The following is an 18,289-nucleotide window of genomic DNA, read 5'->3' as shown; positions in this document are numbered from 1 at the left end:
CATGCTTCATCTGACAGAGGCAACTTTAGGGGCACCTTCTTCAGAAAAAACAGATTTTTGCTCAAGAAATGGAATATGAAAGGGTCCAGATACCAAGGGTTATGAATCTAGCAATAACATAGCTCTGCTGATAATGACAATGTTTTGAATAATTTTTTATTTGAATAGATCTGCCTGCATTACCAATATCTATGGTGTTGCTTGGTAACTATTTCCTGATATCTGGAGACTGAAAAACACTTTTTCAAAACTAAATTGCAATTCTGATATTAAATTTTACATTTTTGTGGTTTCAGTCTCCTCTGTATAGCTGTTCAGCCACACAGCCACAGCAATATTCCTGGTAACATTTTTTATAATATCCACTTTTTTTTTTTTTTTTTTTTTTTTTAAACTTTCTTTCCTTTCCAAAAGGTTCCAAGTGAGGTTACAAGTAAATATTTCATACTCCTTCCTTGGAAATATGTAAATATGTTGATATTTTAAGGAGAGTCAGTAAAGCTGTAAAGTGAGAATAGGGGTGATCTCAGATTCAAGTTGCATAATTCAGGATGAGTTTCAAAATTCAAGTAGAAAGTAATTCTAAATTATCATTGGGTGGAAATAAAATTGCCACATAAAGTAGTAAAGCAAATGGTACTAAAGTGTTGCATGGAAAAGAGGTGAATATGTTTAAATATTAGTCACACTTCTCTGTATTTATTTTGCTATTGGTGCAGTGCCAGCATTCACTTATTTTCCAGAAGCTGCATTGTGTGGTCATGAAGATAAAGGAAAATAATAATAATAATAATCATAATAATAACAAATGTAGTACTGTTCATGGGATCATAATTCAGTGATGAATAAAGTACCACAATGCTCTACTAAATTACTTGTCAAAAATTACCTCAAAATAAAAAAGCTAATTTAAAAGAGGAAGGAACAAACCTGTGCTGCAGTTTCAGAAGTGTATCCACTGATTTCCTCATCTTGTAAATTTTAGTTACAAAGTCATGACTTCACAATTTTTTGAGGATTAGCAAATTCACTTCTGCCTTCTCTGCTAATGAGGACAGCACTACAGAAGGTGGTAGGATGCTTGTAAATGCCAGGGTTTTGTTGATTTGTGGATACTTCTGTGTTTAAAGGAATGTAGCAGTTGTGTGAGATGACCCCTAATATCTCTTTTGCTCCCTGACAATGCCAGATTGTGCAGGGAGCTGTGCTTGAAAATTAAATTCCCAGCTCCCCAGATATATGCAGAGTGACTTTCTGAAACATGATTTTCACAAGTTCCCACACTTTGTTCATTTGCTTTCTCAGTGGCCTCTTTTGACTGAAGACTTGAAACTGAGAGCTCAGAACTGTAGAAGGTCAGAAGAAAGCAAATAACAGCTTGTTTTACAGCTATTGGTAGCAGCAAAAGTTTAGCTGATGTGTGGGTAAGTGATTGCACCAATTCTATTCCATAGTTTTTTACAAAAGAATATAGATCTTGAGATCACTTTCTCTGGCTTTGAGGAAACAGCAAAGTCTGCATGGTAGATGACTAAGGAGTTCTGATTCCTACAAAAGTCCTCAGCCACTGAATGCACTTCCTAAGAAATCCTCAATTACAGCAAACTGGACAATTTGGAGAGAACTAGGTGTTTCTGTCAAGGCTGTAAAATGTAGAAATGGAGAACACCTGTAGAAAAAGTTACAATCTGAAACTTCCCCCAGTTCATTCCCAGGTGAAACTGACTTCTAACATTTTAAAAAAAGAAATGGAAGGTGTGTTTGTACCCAGGGCCCAACTGTGTCCTAAGTGCCACATTCCTATGGAGGCTATGGAACCTTCAGCACTGGAAATCTTTAAAAAAACAGATCAGACAGAGCTGTCTGGAGTGACATCTGCAGGCAAGCTTGCTGTAAAACAAAGGAACCCAAAAGTCCTGGTCTCACTCCTGTCATTAGATTTCTAATATTATTAATAGCATTTAGTAATAATTGCACTACAAGATTTGTCCTTTTTACTGCAAATATGGGAAGCATTTAAGTCAAGGCCAGCTATCTTCCAGAAGGAATGTTATATTTCACATATTCTGGGCTCCAGAAGAGACTCATGAGGAGATTTTTGGTCTGTGCTACAGAAAAGATCAAGCCCCACGGCTGCAATGATCCCAGATAATTCCAGATTCACAGACTATATCACAGCAATTGTTTATTCATTGTTCAACTATAGATATACTTAATGGTGCCCAAAATTAGATACCGTGGGTGTGGCACATCTCCACTCCATCCTCTCTCACCCAGGATTAAGGCATCTGTGATTCTTCAAACGGCTCTGGTGTGGTTTGTTCAATCACATAGGAAATAACTGGGACAACAAGACGTCTCAGGTGTAGTCTCCAGGGTACTACCATCCCAAAATACTAAAAAAAATTATGAACTCCATGCCAAGAAACAATGACTGAGAAATTGTGAGGTCTCTTCTTTTGCTTGGGGTGGTGGGGTTAAACTCCTAGGGGTCACATCAACATTTTTTATAAAAAACATTAAGTTCTCCTGAGGTTGTACAACTCAGTCTGGTGGAGCTTTTCAAACAGCATTATCCTAGAGTGAGCCATACTGCTGAAAAACGAAAAAAAATTCATTGCCTTTTTGCTGAGGGAAAAAAAGGGTATGTTGTTGGGTGTCTTGGTGCTTCATAGGTGTGGTAAGCTAAGAACTCAATACTCCTCCCAGGTTCTGGGAATTTAACATCTCAAGGCCTCAGTCCTTCCAGAACCAGAAATTACTGTGGTTACTTTGGTGATCTTTTACAATTAGACTTTTTCCTTGTGTGATTTTATGCTTTTGATCACTAACACTGCATTGTTTATTTCCCTGCTTTTGTTATTGTCAAGGCTAAAATAATATGTGGGAGAGAAATGCGCTCAGAAAAGACAGACTCTAGTTTTAGTTGTCTGCTCACACTGCAAAATACAGCACACAACAAATCTGCAAGCAAATCTGGATTTGTGACTTACGTGGGCCATTAATATTTAATGCACGCAGTGTCTACTCTTTTGCAGGTTTGTCCATATTCTATTCTAATGTCCTGTAAACAGTCTCCAGGTAATTTCTGACATCTCTGGAGCAAGAAACTGCTATGTATACAAAATTCAAACTGTGCTGGAGATGAGAAATGATGGCAGAAATAAGTGTTAGAGCCCTTTGTTCCCCCTTCCTCTCTGCAGCAATAAATATATTCAGAAAGGCAGCGCTGTAGATTTATAAATGTTAACACTCTGAGTGAAGTCAGACTAATTTACTCTATGAACTTCTCTGACATTATGAAAACTTTACAAAGAGATCATTGCATGTGAAGTATTAAAATACTATAATTTTAACTTAAAAATCCCACTTAGCAGACATTCAAGTTCCCTTCTGTATATCTGCTGTGTTTTGAAGTGATTTAAGAATAAGTGGGAGCACCATAAAGATGGCAAAATAAATTATGTCTTTTGAAGATTAGGAATAACACCAACATAAAATAAAATGTTATGAATCCCTTTTTATGGATTGAGACTGGCAGTTAGGGAGAGGAAGAGTAGAAGGGGTTTGTTCTGAATGAAGGGATGGTGATGAGGAAGAGACAAGTGGCACTGGAAATGTCTAACACGGTGACAGAGGGGTTGAGCCTCGTCTCAAGCTCGTGCATCATTTGTCCTGGGTGAAAATTAAATTGGGTAAATTCAGGAATTAAGTACTTGCAGATTTGAGAGTGGTGAGTATAGACATCTCACCGTCAGCACTGGGCCACTTTCAAGGCTTTTGGCTTGAAGCTGCAAGAGGCAGCACGTGGCTCCAGTGGGCAGGGAGGGCACTCAGCACCACTGCCCACAGAGCCATGGCAGCCCAGGCAGGAGCACCAACTGCACCTGCAATTTCAGACCTTTCCCTCTGCTGATAGATGGAACAAAGGGAAAATCTCAAAAGGAGACAAAGCCCAGAGGCTGGATCATGATCACATGAGCAGGCGATCATGTCAGTCAGGAAGGAGGAAAAATAATGGCTAGGGGAGTAATTCCCTCCTGGTGTGAAGCTCTCTGCTGGCAACAATTGTAGGCACCACTTTCCTAGCTTCTATAACAAATCACTGATGCCTTCATTAGTTCAGAATGGTGCTCTGCATCTTTTGGCTTGCTACAGACCTGTAGGAGCTTTGCTCCCCTCCCTACGCTGATGCCCCATCGATTTTAAAATCCTGTACTACCCTTGGTTCTCATCTGAGATGGTCTCAGCAGCTACCTGAGACTGAGCTAAAGGTCACACAAGATATCTCCACTTTCTGGTGTTTGTCTGGAGGACCCGACCTCTTCCATGTGCTGATCAGATGATTGCTCCCACCACTTTCCAGTCCTAAGGGGAATAATCGAGTGCAATCCTAACCAGCGATGTATCCCTGCTTTGTTCAGCTAACAAAGGTGGCTATCCAAATTTCAGCACCCCTGTTAGGCTGCGCTGAGACTTAGCTTGGATACTTTTCTTCACAGCACCATCTAGTGCTACTTCTGCAACCCACAATTTTCTCTGTCCTTGCCTTCTCTCACATAAATACACAAAACCACATTCATTTTAAAATAAATGCAGAAGGGACCCCAGATCTTTCAAAAAAAAAAAAATATATATATACTTGAATAAATACTGAGGAGTTCTTTTCCTCTGAGGAAATTATGAGAGAAAAAAAATCATACCAATAGATGTGCAGGGACTTGCAGTCTAGAAACAATGTTGGTGAAGTTGTTACAAGAACCTCAGCAAAGCAGGAAGCTAAACTAAAGTATAAAATGAAATAAAATGCTGCTTCTTTAACTATGTCTTTTATCTGGACTAAGAAACTGTGTATGGTTAAGTGTGGGTTTGCCTAGATGGACTCCCTTGCCTTTTGTGTGCCTGGCCCACATTTTGTAACCTCAGAAACTTTTTCTAACCTCTAACCTTTTGCTTAACATTATTAAAACATGTTTAACTTCACTAAATAATGAATGCCAAAGATAAAGATTGTCTTTGCCAATACCTCAACAACCTTCATCAAATTACAGTGTGAGTCCTTGCAGGAAACTTTTCCTCCTTCATGATCATTGCTACAAGAGACAAAGATCCCACAACCTCGCCCCTCAAAATTTGATTTGTCCTTTGCTATGGAAAAGTAAATTAAGAAAAAGGGAATGTAGTCAAAATTTAAAAAAAAAATAAATAAAAGAAAGGGAAAAGATAAAAAAGACAAAAGGGAAAGGGTAAAAGAATATAGGGAAATGCAGGGCAAGAGGAGGAAAAGGGGGAAAAGAGAAAAAGGGGAAAAAGAAGAGAACAAGGAAAGGGAAAGTGAGAAAAAGTAAATACAGCCAAGTAAGAAAACTATTTATTTTCTTTTTTATTTTTTATTTTATATATTATTTTATTTTAAAATCCTGATTATAACAATTTAACTTTTTTAGCCATTCTGAAAATTACCAAAATATGGAGGGCGAAAGCAGCCAGACATTTGCCATGGGGTTTTTCCCATGATCACCTTGCACTGATACAATAAATGCCTTCAGATTCTCCTGGAGATCACAGTGGGAACCTGGAGAAAGCTGCAGTGAATGCCAGAGCACTGCATATTGATGGGAGTTGGATGTGCAAGTGTTCTCCCTCCACTAAGCAATGTCTAGTCGAGTCTCATATTCATTTATTGCAACTTTGTAATTTGACCTTGACAGCTTGTAATTTTTCAGGACACTATTCTTAAAAGCAATTCAGTCGTGTTAGGCTTTCAAATCACTGGTTTCATGGCTGGACTTTATGGGCAAAGGTACATGTTTTAAATAGCTTTTGTGTAAAATCCCTGCAGGCTATGCCAAAGGCAAACTAATGACCACTGGTGGAGCTGCAAATGGAATTGAATAATATATTGATACCAGCAGTAAACAGTATTCGATTTTAACAGTAACTAGTATAGAATAACATGTCTAATTTAATTGATGAGCCTAATTTAAACATTGGAGAGACTTGACACAGAAAAACTAGTTGCTGTGTTGTTCCTGCACTTTTATTTTCTGCCCATCAGAAAAGGGGAAGGATGTTACAGCAGTTCATGTTAATTTGTTCATCTGCTTACGCTGTTGGTATTTCTTGCCTACTCATGGCACTTTTGCAAGTAATTCTAGCTGCTCGTAATCCTGATTCAAAGAAACAATTGATTTTCTTGTTATGATTTATTATCATTGATCAGAGTGCAAATAACACATTTTTGCTTTTGGCACTTTGTACAGCCATAGCTAAAGTTACCAACCTTTTTCTATTTCTCTCTGCAGGGAAGAACTGTGGCTCCAGAAGTGCAAATGCTCTTTCTTTGTGAGCAGCTTTGCCCACACAAGTAAATCAAGTAAGTAAATTCACATGCTCAAGACCTTGGGACCACCTGGGACCAGGATGACTGTGTACAGCTCAACTCAAAAGTTTCTAATTCTCCTTTTCCTTGTGGCACACATTTTTAAAGATTTTCAAACTATTTATATTAATAATTGAGAAAGCTGAGGGCCTGAGCCTGCCTGAACTGCAGTTCTAGTATAATTTTGAAAGAGAGCAAGGGGTCTTTACTAGGAACAAACAAAAATATCCCAATTTCTTTTTTTTTTGGGTATTTGAATGATGACCTTATGGAGTATATTGAAATGAAAGAAAGAAACATTGGCTAAAGATTTTGTACAAAATAAAATAAGCATTAGTAACTTCTGACTCATTTTCAGGCTTTATAGGCCTGTCTTGCTTTACATGTACCTTTGCTAAATGAAAATGGTCACTATATTGTTGTAAAAGCTAGTTAAATGGCAAAATTTCACTCTGGTAACCACTGGCATACAAAATGTACCATAAAACATAAATATATTCACTAGGAGATACCTTTTACTGACTAATAAGAAAAATATTTCTGACTTTCACAGGAAGAATAATATTAATGCTTTTTTTTTTTTTGATATTCCTTTGTGCTGGTTAAGTGTGGCTTTTGCCTGCTTTAGGTATCAAACTTCTCCAAGAACTCTCCATCCTGTACAGAACTAGAGTCCCCCCAGTCACTGAGAGTGAAAGGGAGGAGGCGTTTGACCTTCTGTGACCCCCAAATAAGGGATCAGTCAGGCTTTCAAGAGCAGCCCCTTCCTCCAGGTGAGCTGTTGGAATCGTGGGTTTGGGTCAAGATGATGTTGATAAAGAAAGCAGCACTGCAGAACAATCAAACCCTGCATCAGCTGCCCCCATGGCATTTTTGGTGGGCAATATTTTTCTCAGTGAGGCTTTTTGTGTGCTTGGATACCTGCAAAGCCCAGCACAGCAATGCCAGGGGATTCCTGAGCTTTAGCAAAGTAACTTTTAACAAAGCATTTGAAGCTAAAGTTAGGTTTGCTAAAATCAGAAAAGGGGTGACCAAGATCTTGATGACCATCTGGTTTTAATGCTAGCAGGAACTGGCACAGGAATGGGAATTCTCCTGCAATGCTTCACTTACAGGATCAGAATTTCCTGACAAAAAAAAATAAAAAAAAAAAAAATAGATTAGGGAAATTCTTTCATAGCTCATCTATTTCTGTTTCCCAAACTGTGCCTAATGAAAAGAAAGATGACAATTATTTCCATTCTGAAAACTGGAATTTGCAACACTCTGAGTCTTTTTCCCTTCACAAATCTACACTGAGATATTGAGAATCAGGATACTGATACAATATTTGAGACAACACTTAAAACCACGCATATTTCAGGTTTAGTAGCAGTAAAAATATTACTCTGAATCATCAATAGCTGAAAGTAGAAATTCTTTGCATGCATGCTGAGAAAAAATAGATTTGGAGTGGAAACTTTTTTGACAAGTATGAGTCTAACAGTATTTGAAGTAGATGAGATATTGATTCCCCAAAATAAATAAATAAATTCAAATGCCCAACCATTTTAAACTTCAAAACTATCTGCAAAGTTAACAATGTCACACTAAGAAAACTGATAACAAAAAAAGTCCTTTCTATACAATTGCCATGAAAAGGATTTCTCTCAGTTTTCCTTTCTGAGGACAACATGGCTGGAGAAAAAGTGCACAACCTCAGGAGTGGTTCCTGGAATTTGTGGTCCAGGTCAGAGCAATCTGATAAACAAAGATGTTAAAAAATCTGCAGTTAGTGTCCAAACTGGATTTTCAATCCTTTCTCTGGACTGTTCCTGGGAACTGAATACTATTAATTTAGTAGCACACACTTGATGAGAGCAATGAGATGTTTTCAGACTGACAGCAGGTCTGAGCAGTGCTGCACACCCCGTGTTCTCCAGCAGTGAATCGGTTCCAGCCCACAAACGTGTGTTCAAGCCCTAAGCTGGTGTCCTTTACCTTTCAGCTGTGTTTTGTGCCTCACACCAAGCTCCATGCTCTCAGGCTGTAAAGCTCAAAAGGAGCTGTTGGTACCTAGCTGCCCTGGCTCTTGGCAGCAGTACTTTTATTAGCATTTTTATTATTCCTCTGCAGGATCCCACTGCTCATGCAGAGTTTGTGTGCAATAACTCAGCTTGCAGCTAGGCAGTGATTTGGATTCAGCAGCAGCTCTGATTTGAAACCCATGAGCCAACAGCCCTGTAGGTCACAGCTGCCCCAGCTCTGCAAGGCTCAGTGCTGCTTCATTCCTGCCCCCAAGGGCTCAGCACATCTCCAGGTGTGCAGAAATGTCTCCATATACGTGGAGTTCTCAAAATCTTACAAAAAAAGTAGGTGCAAGTATAGACATAAATGAAGGGTTTGAATTAAGACCTTAGAACAGACGAGACTTTTCAGAACAATAAATAGTAACTGTGGTAATTCACGTGCCCTCTGAACAGAGAGAGACTTAGCTTTCTCAGGATTTCTCCTGAGAGAAGCTGTGAGACAAGCAGAGAAAAGAGAATCAAAACAATTCTTGTCTCATTCCTGTGTTTGTGCCCACGTGGAATGTGGTATGGAGACTGTTTACCCAAGGTGATTGCTTGCTTGGAGTCTGCTGATGGTGTTTGGATTTATCGACCAATTGGATCCACGTGTGTGTCGGGACTCTCAGGAGAGAGTCATGGGTTTTCTAGTTAGTTAGTAGTGATATATTTCTTGCTAGTGTAATATAGTTTTAGTATGAAACAGTATAATAAAATAATTAATTAGCCTTCGGGCATTGTAGCATCGATAAGTAACTACTACCAAATTTGACTTACATCCTTTGAATAGACCAAATCTTTTATAGCATTAAAATTGCTGGAGTGTAAAATAGCAATGCTTAAAGCAAGCAAGAAAAGTGCCTTAAACAAGCAAAAAGAACTACATTGAGCAGTAAGAGGCTTTAAATTTTGCCGATGGGCCTTTGTGTAGAAAACTTGTAACGTTGTTTTGCTAAATAAAAAAAAAAAAAAAAAAAGTACTATAGTAGAGCTCTGTAACACAAAGTAGTTAATAAATGACAAAGTTAATAGAGTTTCTCTGTAGTTGTACCGAGAGGGGGAATTGTGGGAAACATAGTAAAGGTAAGAAGACTTTCAGAAAGCTGTGAAAGCAGGCCTCAGATGCAGAAAGAGCAGAGAACTTAGAGCTGCAGCGTCTGAAGGCAGGAAAGTCACACTGGTACAGCAAGCAAGGACAGGAAACAATAGCTTGAGTTTTAGGCTTGGCTCAGACAGACCTTAAGACTGCAGAAAATATACTTAGCAAGATCGTAGAAGGTGTTAAGCTTAATAATGAAGTATTGTGTGTTGTTAATAGAAAGAAGACAAGACAGCATTGTGTGAAGCAGGTGTACGTGCTCTTTTAGTGCTTGGCCAGAACAACTGTCTGTAAGCTTTAGCAATGTGCCATTGGCTAGAAAGCGTTTAAAATGCTCTGTAACAAAGAAATCTTTGGCAGGACGTGAGCTGCTGCCATCTTCCAATTGTCCCAACCATGGAATGAGGCTGATGCTGCAATAAAGCTCGAGGAACTTTTCCCGTCCCGTTTGTGCAAGCCTCCAACACAGATATCTGTCAGTTTTCAGACCAGAGCTCAGGGCTGGGATGGAAAGAAGGGGAAAGGGGAGAGAGAGGGAATGAAATTGCCAGTAAAGCTCAGTAATGTGAGAGGGACATATCCTGTAGCTGAACTGAAAGGCTCAATTAGTTCTGCCAGGTTTATTTCATTAAAAGACTGCAGAAGCATTTCAGCAGCAGGAGCAAGAGGAACAAGAAGGCTTTGCAGGGGCAGGTTTTGGGAGCAGGGGAGCTGCAGGGGTGGCTTTTGTGAGAAGCTGCCAAAACCTTCCTCCATGTCCAGCAGATCCAGTCCCTGGTGGCTCCCAAGATGGTCGGGCTGCTGGCCAAGGCTGAGCCCAGCAGGAATGGTGGGAATGCCTCTGTGAGAACAGATTTAAGAAGAAGAAAAAAGTTATTGCACAGATGTAATTGTGGCCAGAGAAGAGCAGGATGAGAAAATTGCGAGAGGAGCAGCTCTGCAGACACCCAGGTCAGTGCAGAAGGAGGGGCAGGTGGTGCTGTGGTCCAGCTGATAACTGGTCAAAGATGAGACTCAATGATCTCAGAGGATTTTTCCAACTTAAATTATTCTTTATTACTAAATTTAGTTATTTAGTGAACTGAACATCATATACAATGAAAGAGAAAGCAGTTTTGAATCTTAAAAATGTCATCTCTTCTAAATGAAAAGCAGAGCCCTGGCCTATAGAAAAGTATAAGATGTCACAGAAAGACAAGCAGGTGTTTCTTATCTGTGAAAAGATATATCTGTATGCAAATATAGTGCAGGTTATGTGGAAAGACAAAAGTAAATCAAAAAAAATCCATTTAAAAAATAAACTGCCACTGCAGTTCTTCTGGGGAGGTGGTGGATAAGGAGCAGGAGGAAGAGAATTAAAATGTGAACCACTTCTAAATCCCTCCTTGTGGACTGGAGCTCACTCTCCACTCGTTTGGGTGTGTGTTATTGATTTCCCCACCCTGGCGGGCTGTTATGGATGAAGCAGAGCTGCACTCTGACATGCTCAGTGCTGGGAATTGTGAGCAACCTTTTGAAATGTTGCTACCAGGTGGCTGCAGCTCTGCAAAGCACCTGCTGCAAGGCTAAGCCCTTCTGGCTCTGCTTTGGGCAGGCTTTTGGATTTAGCTTATCAATAGGCTATCAGCGTATCCAGGGACTTGTTTGGATTGTGTCTGATAAAAATGGAAAAAAAAAAAAAAAAAAAAAGGAAGAAGAATTTACATTTATGAACTTGGGAAACAAATTTATTAAGTGTGAGCTTAATAGTTCCTACAGAGCCCTGTGAAGGTTCTGTGGTCATGGAGAAAAATCCAGAGCTCCCAATTACATGCTTAAATTTGAGTGTACTGTAAGACACCTGATGAATCATGCCCTTGGAATAGAAAAGCTTTCTGTTGACATTTTTTCCCTTCACCTCCAAAAATTGAAGTCTCTGTATCTCAGTTTCTGAAATGTGGTCTTCTCAGAAATACATTTTCCCAAAAAGAGAGTTAAGGCAGGCAAGCATTTCAGGCATTCTTCTTCAATAATCTCTCATGAAAAACTACAATTTTTCTGTCATTGACTCACTATAAAGCAACTCTGGATTTATTGTGGCCAGTAAGCCTCAAGGATAAGTACATGTTCAGTTGTGAAATATGAAACAGAAATGAAAAGGGAAAAATATCCATCCAAAACATATCAGCAGGCACTGGCCATCAAACCAGGGCTACTGTGTGACAGATTGTGGTTTTCAGGGAGTGTGCTGGCAAATGGTCTCTGCACAGAGATTTTATAAAGTACAACTCAAAGTAGGACAATGAGCAGGCAGTATTATGGGGATTTTTTTTTTAACATCAGAATTGGAGGAATGTAAAAAAGAGAAATCTGACACTTTTTTTGTGGTTTGTTAAGTTTCTGTTTCCTTGAAGAGCTGGAATCTGTCTCTCTGGCTTGTTACATCTTGCTACAATGCACAACATTTTAATTACGGGGTCTCTTTGCAGGCACTTCAACTCTGATGTATTGCAAAAGGTTTTATACCTTTGAAAAGCTGGTGTTCAGCGTCTTCACATCCACTAGATGTCACTCAATAGTCATCATTTCCAGCAGTGACATACAACACACATACACACACACAAAAAAAAAAAAAAAAAAATAAAAGGCAACAAATACTTTTTTTCCTTCAGACTCAAAACATTGTTCTTTCAAAAAATTTTATTCACTGTTTAAAGTTAATATGTGGTGTCTGAAAGGTTTTCATCATCACTTCAAAAATTAAAACTTTTAGATAATTCCATTAGAAGCCCTGGTTGATCTGGAAGCTTTAACATAGTTCTTTCAAATTAAAAAAAAAAAATTAAAAAGGTAATTTGGAGGGTGGTGGACTTGATGTTAATGGATAATTGTGCCTCTGGACCATGACCACACTGTTCAACATTTCAGTCTGCGTGATGCCTAATGATATTTATCTCCAGTGATATTTTTTATCTTTTATGTCCATGCCCTGTGGAGTTTTGCCTTTAGGAGTTGCTTTGAATCCATAAGCCCCAAACCAGCCAGGATGGATGGAATTTCTCTTCCTCTGCTTGCAGTGGTGAGTTTCTCCCTGGGCATTCTCTAGCTCCCAGTTGCAGTTCCTGCGTGCTGTCAGAACTGCAATCACATCACAATGCAGCTGGCTTTTCTTCAGAAACCAAACAAAAAACAATTCTCGAGCCCTTAAAATATTTCCTTGTTTTTTTCCAGACTCCCTCAATCTTCCTGGAGACAGATGAGAGGAGGAGCAGGGGGGGTCCCTGAAGAATCCACTGGACGTGGATGCCCAGAGGGGGCTCTAAGGGAAAGTCAGGAAGGATCTCAGCAAATCCCAGTGGTGAGTGCAGCTTCGGGGAGTATGCAGTGCCCTCAGGGAGGGCAGCAAAGGGAAATTGCAGGGGGTCTTGGCTCTGGGCATGGCAGTCCCAAAATAGCTCTGATGGGTCCTTGGGGAGAATGCTGAGATGGTTTGCACATTGTCCCAGAGGAAGTGGAGCCTATGGATGTCCAGAGGGGACAATATGGTGCTGGTTTGGGAAAGGATGGCTCGGAGGGGCCCGTACAGAAATGCTGTCAAGGCCAAGAGCAGCAGGAGGCGGTGGGTGTGATAAGGAAGGAACAGGGAGCACGGGGAACGTCCCTACCTTATCTTCAAACGCTGCAGACTGCACAGGCCTGGGACAGCCTGAGGTCACCGGGGGTCATTCAGGATCATTTCAGGCCCTGACCGGGGTCACCTGAGGTCACCTGAGGTCATTTGGGGTCACCTGAGGTCACCGGAGGCCCTGACCGGGGTCACCTGAGGTCACCTGAGGTCATTTGGGGTCACCTGAGGTCACCTGAGGCCCTGACCGGGGTCACCTGAGGTCATTTGGGGTCACCTGAGGTCACCTGAGGTCACCTGAGGCCCTGACCGGGGTCACCTGAGGTCATTTGGGGTCACCTGAGGTCACCTGAGGCCCTGACCGGGGTCACCTGAGGTCACCTGAGGTCATTTGGGGTCACCTGAGGTCACCTGAGGCCCTGACCGGGGTCACCTGAGGTCATTTGGGGTCACCTGAGGTCACCTGAGGTCACCTGAGGCCCTGACCGGGGTCACCTGAGATCATTTGGGGTCACCTGAGGTCACCGGAGGCCCTCACCAGGGTCACCTGAGGTCATTTGGGGTCATTTGGGGTCACCTGAGGTCACCGGAGGCCCTGACCGGGGTCACCCGAGGTCACCTGAGGTCATTTGGGGTCACCTGAGGTCACCTGAGGCCCTGACCGGGGTCACCTGAGGTCACCTGAGGTCACCGGAGGCCCTGACCGGGGTCACCTGAGGTCATTTGGGGTCACCTGAGGTCACCGGAGGCCCTCACCGGGGTCACCTGAGGTCACCTGAGGTCATTTGGGGTCACCTGAGGTCACCTGAGGCCCTGACCGGGGTCACCTGAGGTCATTTGGGGTCATTTGGGGTCACCTGAGGTCACCTGAGGCCCTGACCGAGGTCACCTGAGGTCATTTGGGGTCACCTGAGGTCACCTGAGGCCCTGACCGGGGTCACCTGAGGTCATTTGGGGTCACCTGAGGTCACCTGAGGCCCTGACCGGGGTCACCTGAGGTCATTTGGGGTCACCTGAGGTCACCTGAGGCCCTGACCGGGGTCACCTGAGGTCATTTGGGGTCACCTGAGGTCACCTGAGGCCCTGACCGGGGTCACCTGAGGTCATTTGGGGTCACCTGAGGTCACCTGAGGCCCTGACCGGGGTCACCTGAGGTCACCTGAGGTCATTTGGGGTCACCTGAGGTCACCTGAGGCCCTGACTGGGGTCACCTGAGGTCATTTGAGGTCACCTGAGGTCACCTGAGGTCACCTGAGGTCATTTGGGGTCACCGGAGGCCCAGACCGGGGTCACCTGAGGTCACCTGAGGTCATTTGGGGTCACCTGAGGCCCTGACCGGGGTCACTTGAGGTCATTTGGGGTCACCTGAGGTCACCTGAGGTCACCTGAGGCCCTTACCGGGGTCACCTGAGGTCATTTGAGGTCACCTGAGGTCACCTGAGGTCACCTGAGGTCATTTGGGGTCACCTGAGGCCCTGACCGGGGTCACCTGAGGTCATTTGGGGTCACCTGAGGCCCTGACCGGGGTCACTTGAGGTCATTTGGGGTCACCTGAGGTCATTTGGGGTCACCTGAGGTCACCGGAGGTCATTTGGGGTCACCTGAGGTCATTTGAGGTCACCTGAGGTCATTTGGGGTCACCTGAGGCCCTGACCTGGGTCACCTGAGGTCATTTGGGGTCACCTGAGGCCCTGACCTGGGTCACCTGAGGTCATTTGGGGTCACCTGAGGTCACCGGAGGCCCTGACCGGGGTCACCTGAGGTCAACTGAGGTCATTTGGGGTCACCTGAGGTCACCTGAGGCCCTGACCGGGGTCACCTGAGGTCATTTGGGGTCACCTGAGGTCATTTGGGGTCACCTGAGGTCACCGGAGGCCCTGACCGGGGTCATCTGAGGTCACCTGAGGTCATTTGGGGTCACCTGAGGTCACCTGAGGCCCTGACCGGGGTCACCTGAGGTCACCTGAGGTCATTTGGGGTCACCTGAGGCCCTGACCGGGGTCACCTGAGGTCACCTGAGGTCATTTGGGGTCACCTGAGGTCACCTGAGGCCCTGACCGGGGTCACCTGAGGTCATTTGGGGTCACCTGAGGTCACCTGAGGTCACCGGAGGCCCTGACCGGGGTCACCTGAGGTCATTTGAGGTCATTTGGGGTCACCTGAGGTCACCGGAGGCCCTGACCGGGGTCACCTGAGGTCACCTGAGGTCATTTGGGGTCACCTGAGGTCACCTGAGGTCATTTGGGGTCACCTGAGGTCACCTGAGGCCCTGACCGGGGTCACCTGAGGTCATTTGGGGTCACCTGAGGTCACCTGAGGTCACCTGAGGCCCTGACCGGGGTCACCTGAGGTCATTTGGGGTCACCTGAGGTCACCTGAGGCCCTGACCGGGGTCACCTGAGGTCACCTGAGGTCATTTGGGGTCACCTGAGGTCACCTGAGGCCCTGACCGGGGTCACCTGAGGTCATTTGGGGTCACCTGAGGTCACCTGAGGCCCTGACCGGGGTCACCTGAGGTCACCTGAGGTCATTTGGGGTCACCTGAGGTCACCAAAGGCCATGACCGGGGTCACCTGAGGTCACCTGAGGTCATTTGGGGTCACCTGAGGTCACCTGAGGTCATTTGGGGTCACCTGAGGTCACCTGAGGCCCTGACTGGGGTCACCTGAGGTCATTTGGGGTCACCTGAGGTCACCTGAGGCCCTGACTGGGGTCACCTGAGGTCATTTGCGGTTTCTTGATGTTAATTGAGTGTTTTTTATTGAAATCATGTTTAAGGATGCCTCTCTGTCATTTTTGCACATAAACCCCTGGTGTGTGTGGATTTTTCTGACAGATATCTATTGACAGATAGATCCCCTATTCCCCAAATCTCCAAGGAAGCCTCTGTCTCTGAGGAATCCATAAAACTTTATCCTTTCTTACCCTAATCACCAGCAACAGTGACATTTTCAAATATGTGCTGCAAGGGTGTGGAACAAATTCTGCCCAGCTTCATATTCAACCCTAACACTCTGAATGAATATTTAAAAATAGTTAGATATTTGAATATTTTTATATTTTTATAGTTTTTTAAAATAATAAATATTTTTAAATATTTATTTATTTATTAATCTGTGCAAATAGCTCCTGACACACGCATTAAACTCGCAATGTAATGGAAGGGAAACCCATGGGAGGTAGAGAACGGAATATTTTTTTTCCAGCCTCTGTTTTTCCCTTTCTATTTTGCCACCAGAGTTTTCACACACAAAGGACACTGTTTGGCAAATCTGTCAGAGGGTGCTGGCAAGGGAAATAACTAATGGGCCTTTTGATAGCAAAGAAAAACAGATGCTGAAGTGAGCTGGGTGCGTTGTTGCCCCTGCTGCTTCTGGTGCAGCTTGATCATCTTTCCTCAAAGACAAAACCAGCTCAGAAAAAGGGCAGAAAATAAAAAGAACCGTGGGGACTATAAAAATGCAGCTGCTGTTCCTGAGGCTGTCTCTCACTCGCTGTCAGGGAGTGGCCCGTTCCCAGCCCCAGCTCTTACCTTTTGTGATTACACCTGGCAAAGCCCCACAGATCAGACTGTTTAAAACTGCTCCTGCGGCTTTTGTGATCGCAGGCTCTCTGACATGCTACAAAACAATCCTGGCCACCCAACGCTTGGGAAAAAGGCAAAGGAGAGGGAGAAAAGGGAAGATGTCGGGATCTGTGATATTTTGATGCTCCCGAGGTTGTAGAAAGTCTCTGTCTTTCAGCCCTGCTGCCAAAGAAGGAGTTGTAATTCGTCTGTGCTGGTTTTCAATGTTGTTTATTCTTTCTTATCTAAAATATTTTCTCTCTGACCTGCAGCAGGTCTACCTTGCAGGACAGTGTGCGGGGCTCTGCCCCTCAGTGGGATGTTACAAACATTAGATACCAAAAACTACGTGTGCTATATTTACAATAAAGTGCCAACATCTATCACCCATGTTGAACAGTGTGTCCCCAGCCTAAACCAATAGAAAAATGCCAACACCACAGTGAATCATGGAGGGCATGAAGAAGAAGAAAAAGGACAAGGCACGCCCAATTTTCCTCCATCTTGCCCCCCTTGAATCTCTTATCTAGAATCCTAAAATTCTACTTTTGCACCCGTGCCACACTAATCACTACTTACATCAAACACTCAGAGCTTGTAATTCATCCTGTAAGATTGAAAACTCTTTTCCATGGACAGAGATCAGAGACAGTGTCTCTCGGGGCTCAGTACAGGGGGGCTCCTGACCCCCTGCCAGGGTCCCAGACCTTCCAGGGCAGCCACAGGGATGCCCTGGATTCCCACAGGAAGAAATACATTATACACTGGGAAATAGCAGGGGGAAGATGGGGATTGGGGAATGGAAAGCAAGATTAGGACCTCAGGTCTCACAGTTTGGCACTGACTGGAGTTTTTCTGAAGCCAGTGGAGATGTTGGTGGCACGTGGCTTCATCTTGGCTACCCAGAGCAGTAAGGACATCGTGGTTCAAGAGAAGGATGCTGTCCCCAGCTGTGCTGTGTTTTTGATGTGACATCTCACTGTCCTCTGGCACTGCTCCCTGGACACAAAGATGGAATGATGGATTAAACATCTCAAGCTTTCCTCACTCTGGTTACTATTAAACTGAATCCTCAGCATTCCAATATTACTCCATTAATTTTACCCACATACCAGCTATTTACCCACCTTAATATCACCACAGCTGGGCAGCTTATTTTGACTGGAATAATTCACAATCACGCTTCTCCACTTTGAGCCCATGGGCTGAACTGAAGCATTTTTTGTTTTAGAACACTTAAAGCAGTAGCTCCCAAGGAAGATCAGCCTGAGGCCACAGGATACAACAACTGGAACTGCACATCATTTTAATCCAAACCACAAAACTGCATTTGCTCTCAGGTAAAGCTATTTACTCCTGTGGAATTGGAAGGAAACGGGTGGGAGCTGCAATGTTTCATAGCTTTGTTTAAATGAGGCATATTTTAAGTTACCTGGAGACTCCAAGCAAAACAGAGTTTGCACAAACAAGTACAGAAATGGTTTCTCCTCCACAGAGTTATTACAGTACAGAAGTAGACACACAGTCAAGAAGCACAAGGAAAAACATTTTAAATTGGCCCAAGTCAATGAGCCATTTGATAGATTTCTGA

At 43.4% G+C, this 18,289-nt stretch overlaps 1 long non-coding RNA gene across 1 annotated transcript; it reads left to right on the top strand.

Moving 5' to 3' along the window:
* Positions 1-1,492: 1,492 nt before the first annotated feature.
* Positions 1,493-6,847, top strand: LOC137468695 (uncharacterized). The gene is made up of 3 exons (XR_010996115.1): positions 1,493-1,930; positions 2,871-3,038; positions 6,306-6,847. It is a non-coding gene; the product is annotated as an uncharacterized lncRNA (long non-coding RNA).
* The last annotated feature ends 11,442 nt before the right edge of the window (positions 6,848-18,289 follow it).

Source organism: Anomalospiza imberbis, chromosome 2 (assembly GCF_031753505.1).
Source record: "Anomalospiza imberbis isolate Cuckoo-Finch-1a 21T00152 chromosome 2, ASM3175350v1, whole genome shotgun sequence".
In the NCBI taxonomy this organism is placed as follows: domain Eukaryota; kingdom Metazoa; phylum Chordata; class Aves; order Passeriformes; family Viduidae; genus Anomalospiza; species Anomalospiza imberbis.
Note: the sequence above shows the minus strand (reverse complement) of the source record. Positions and strands in the feature narration are given on the sequence as shown.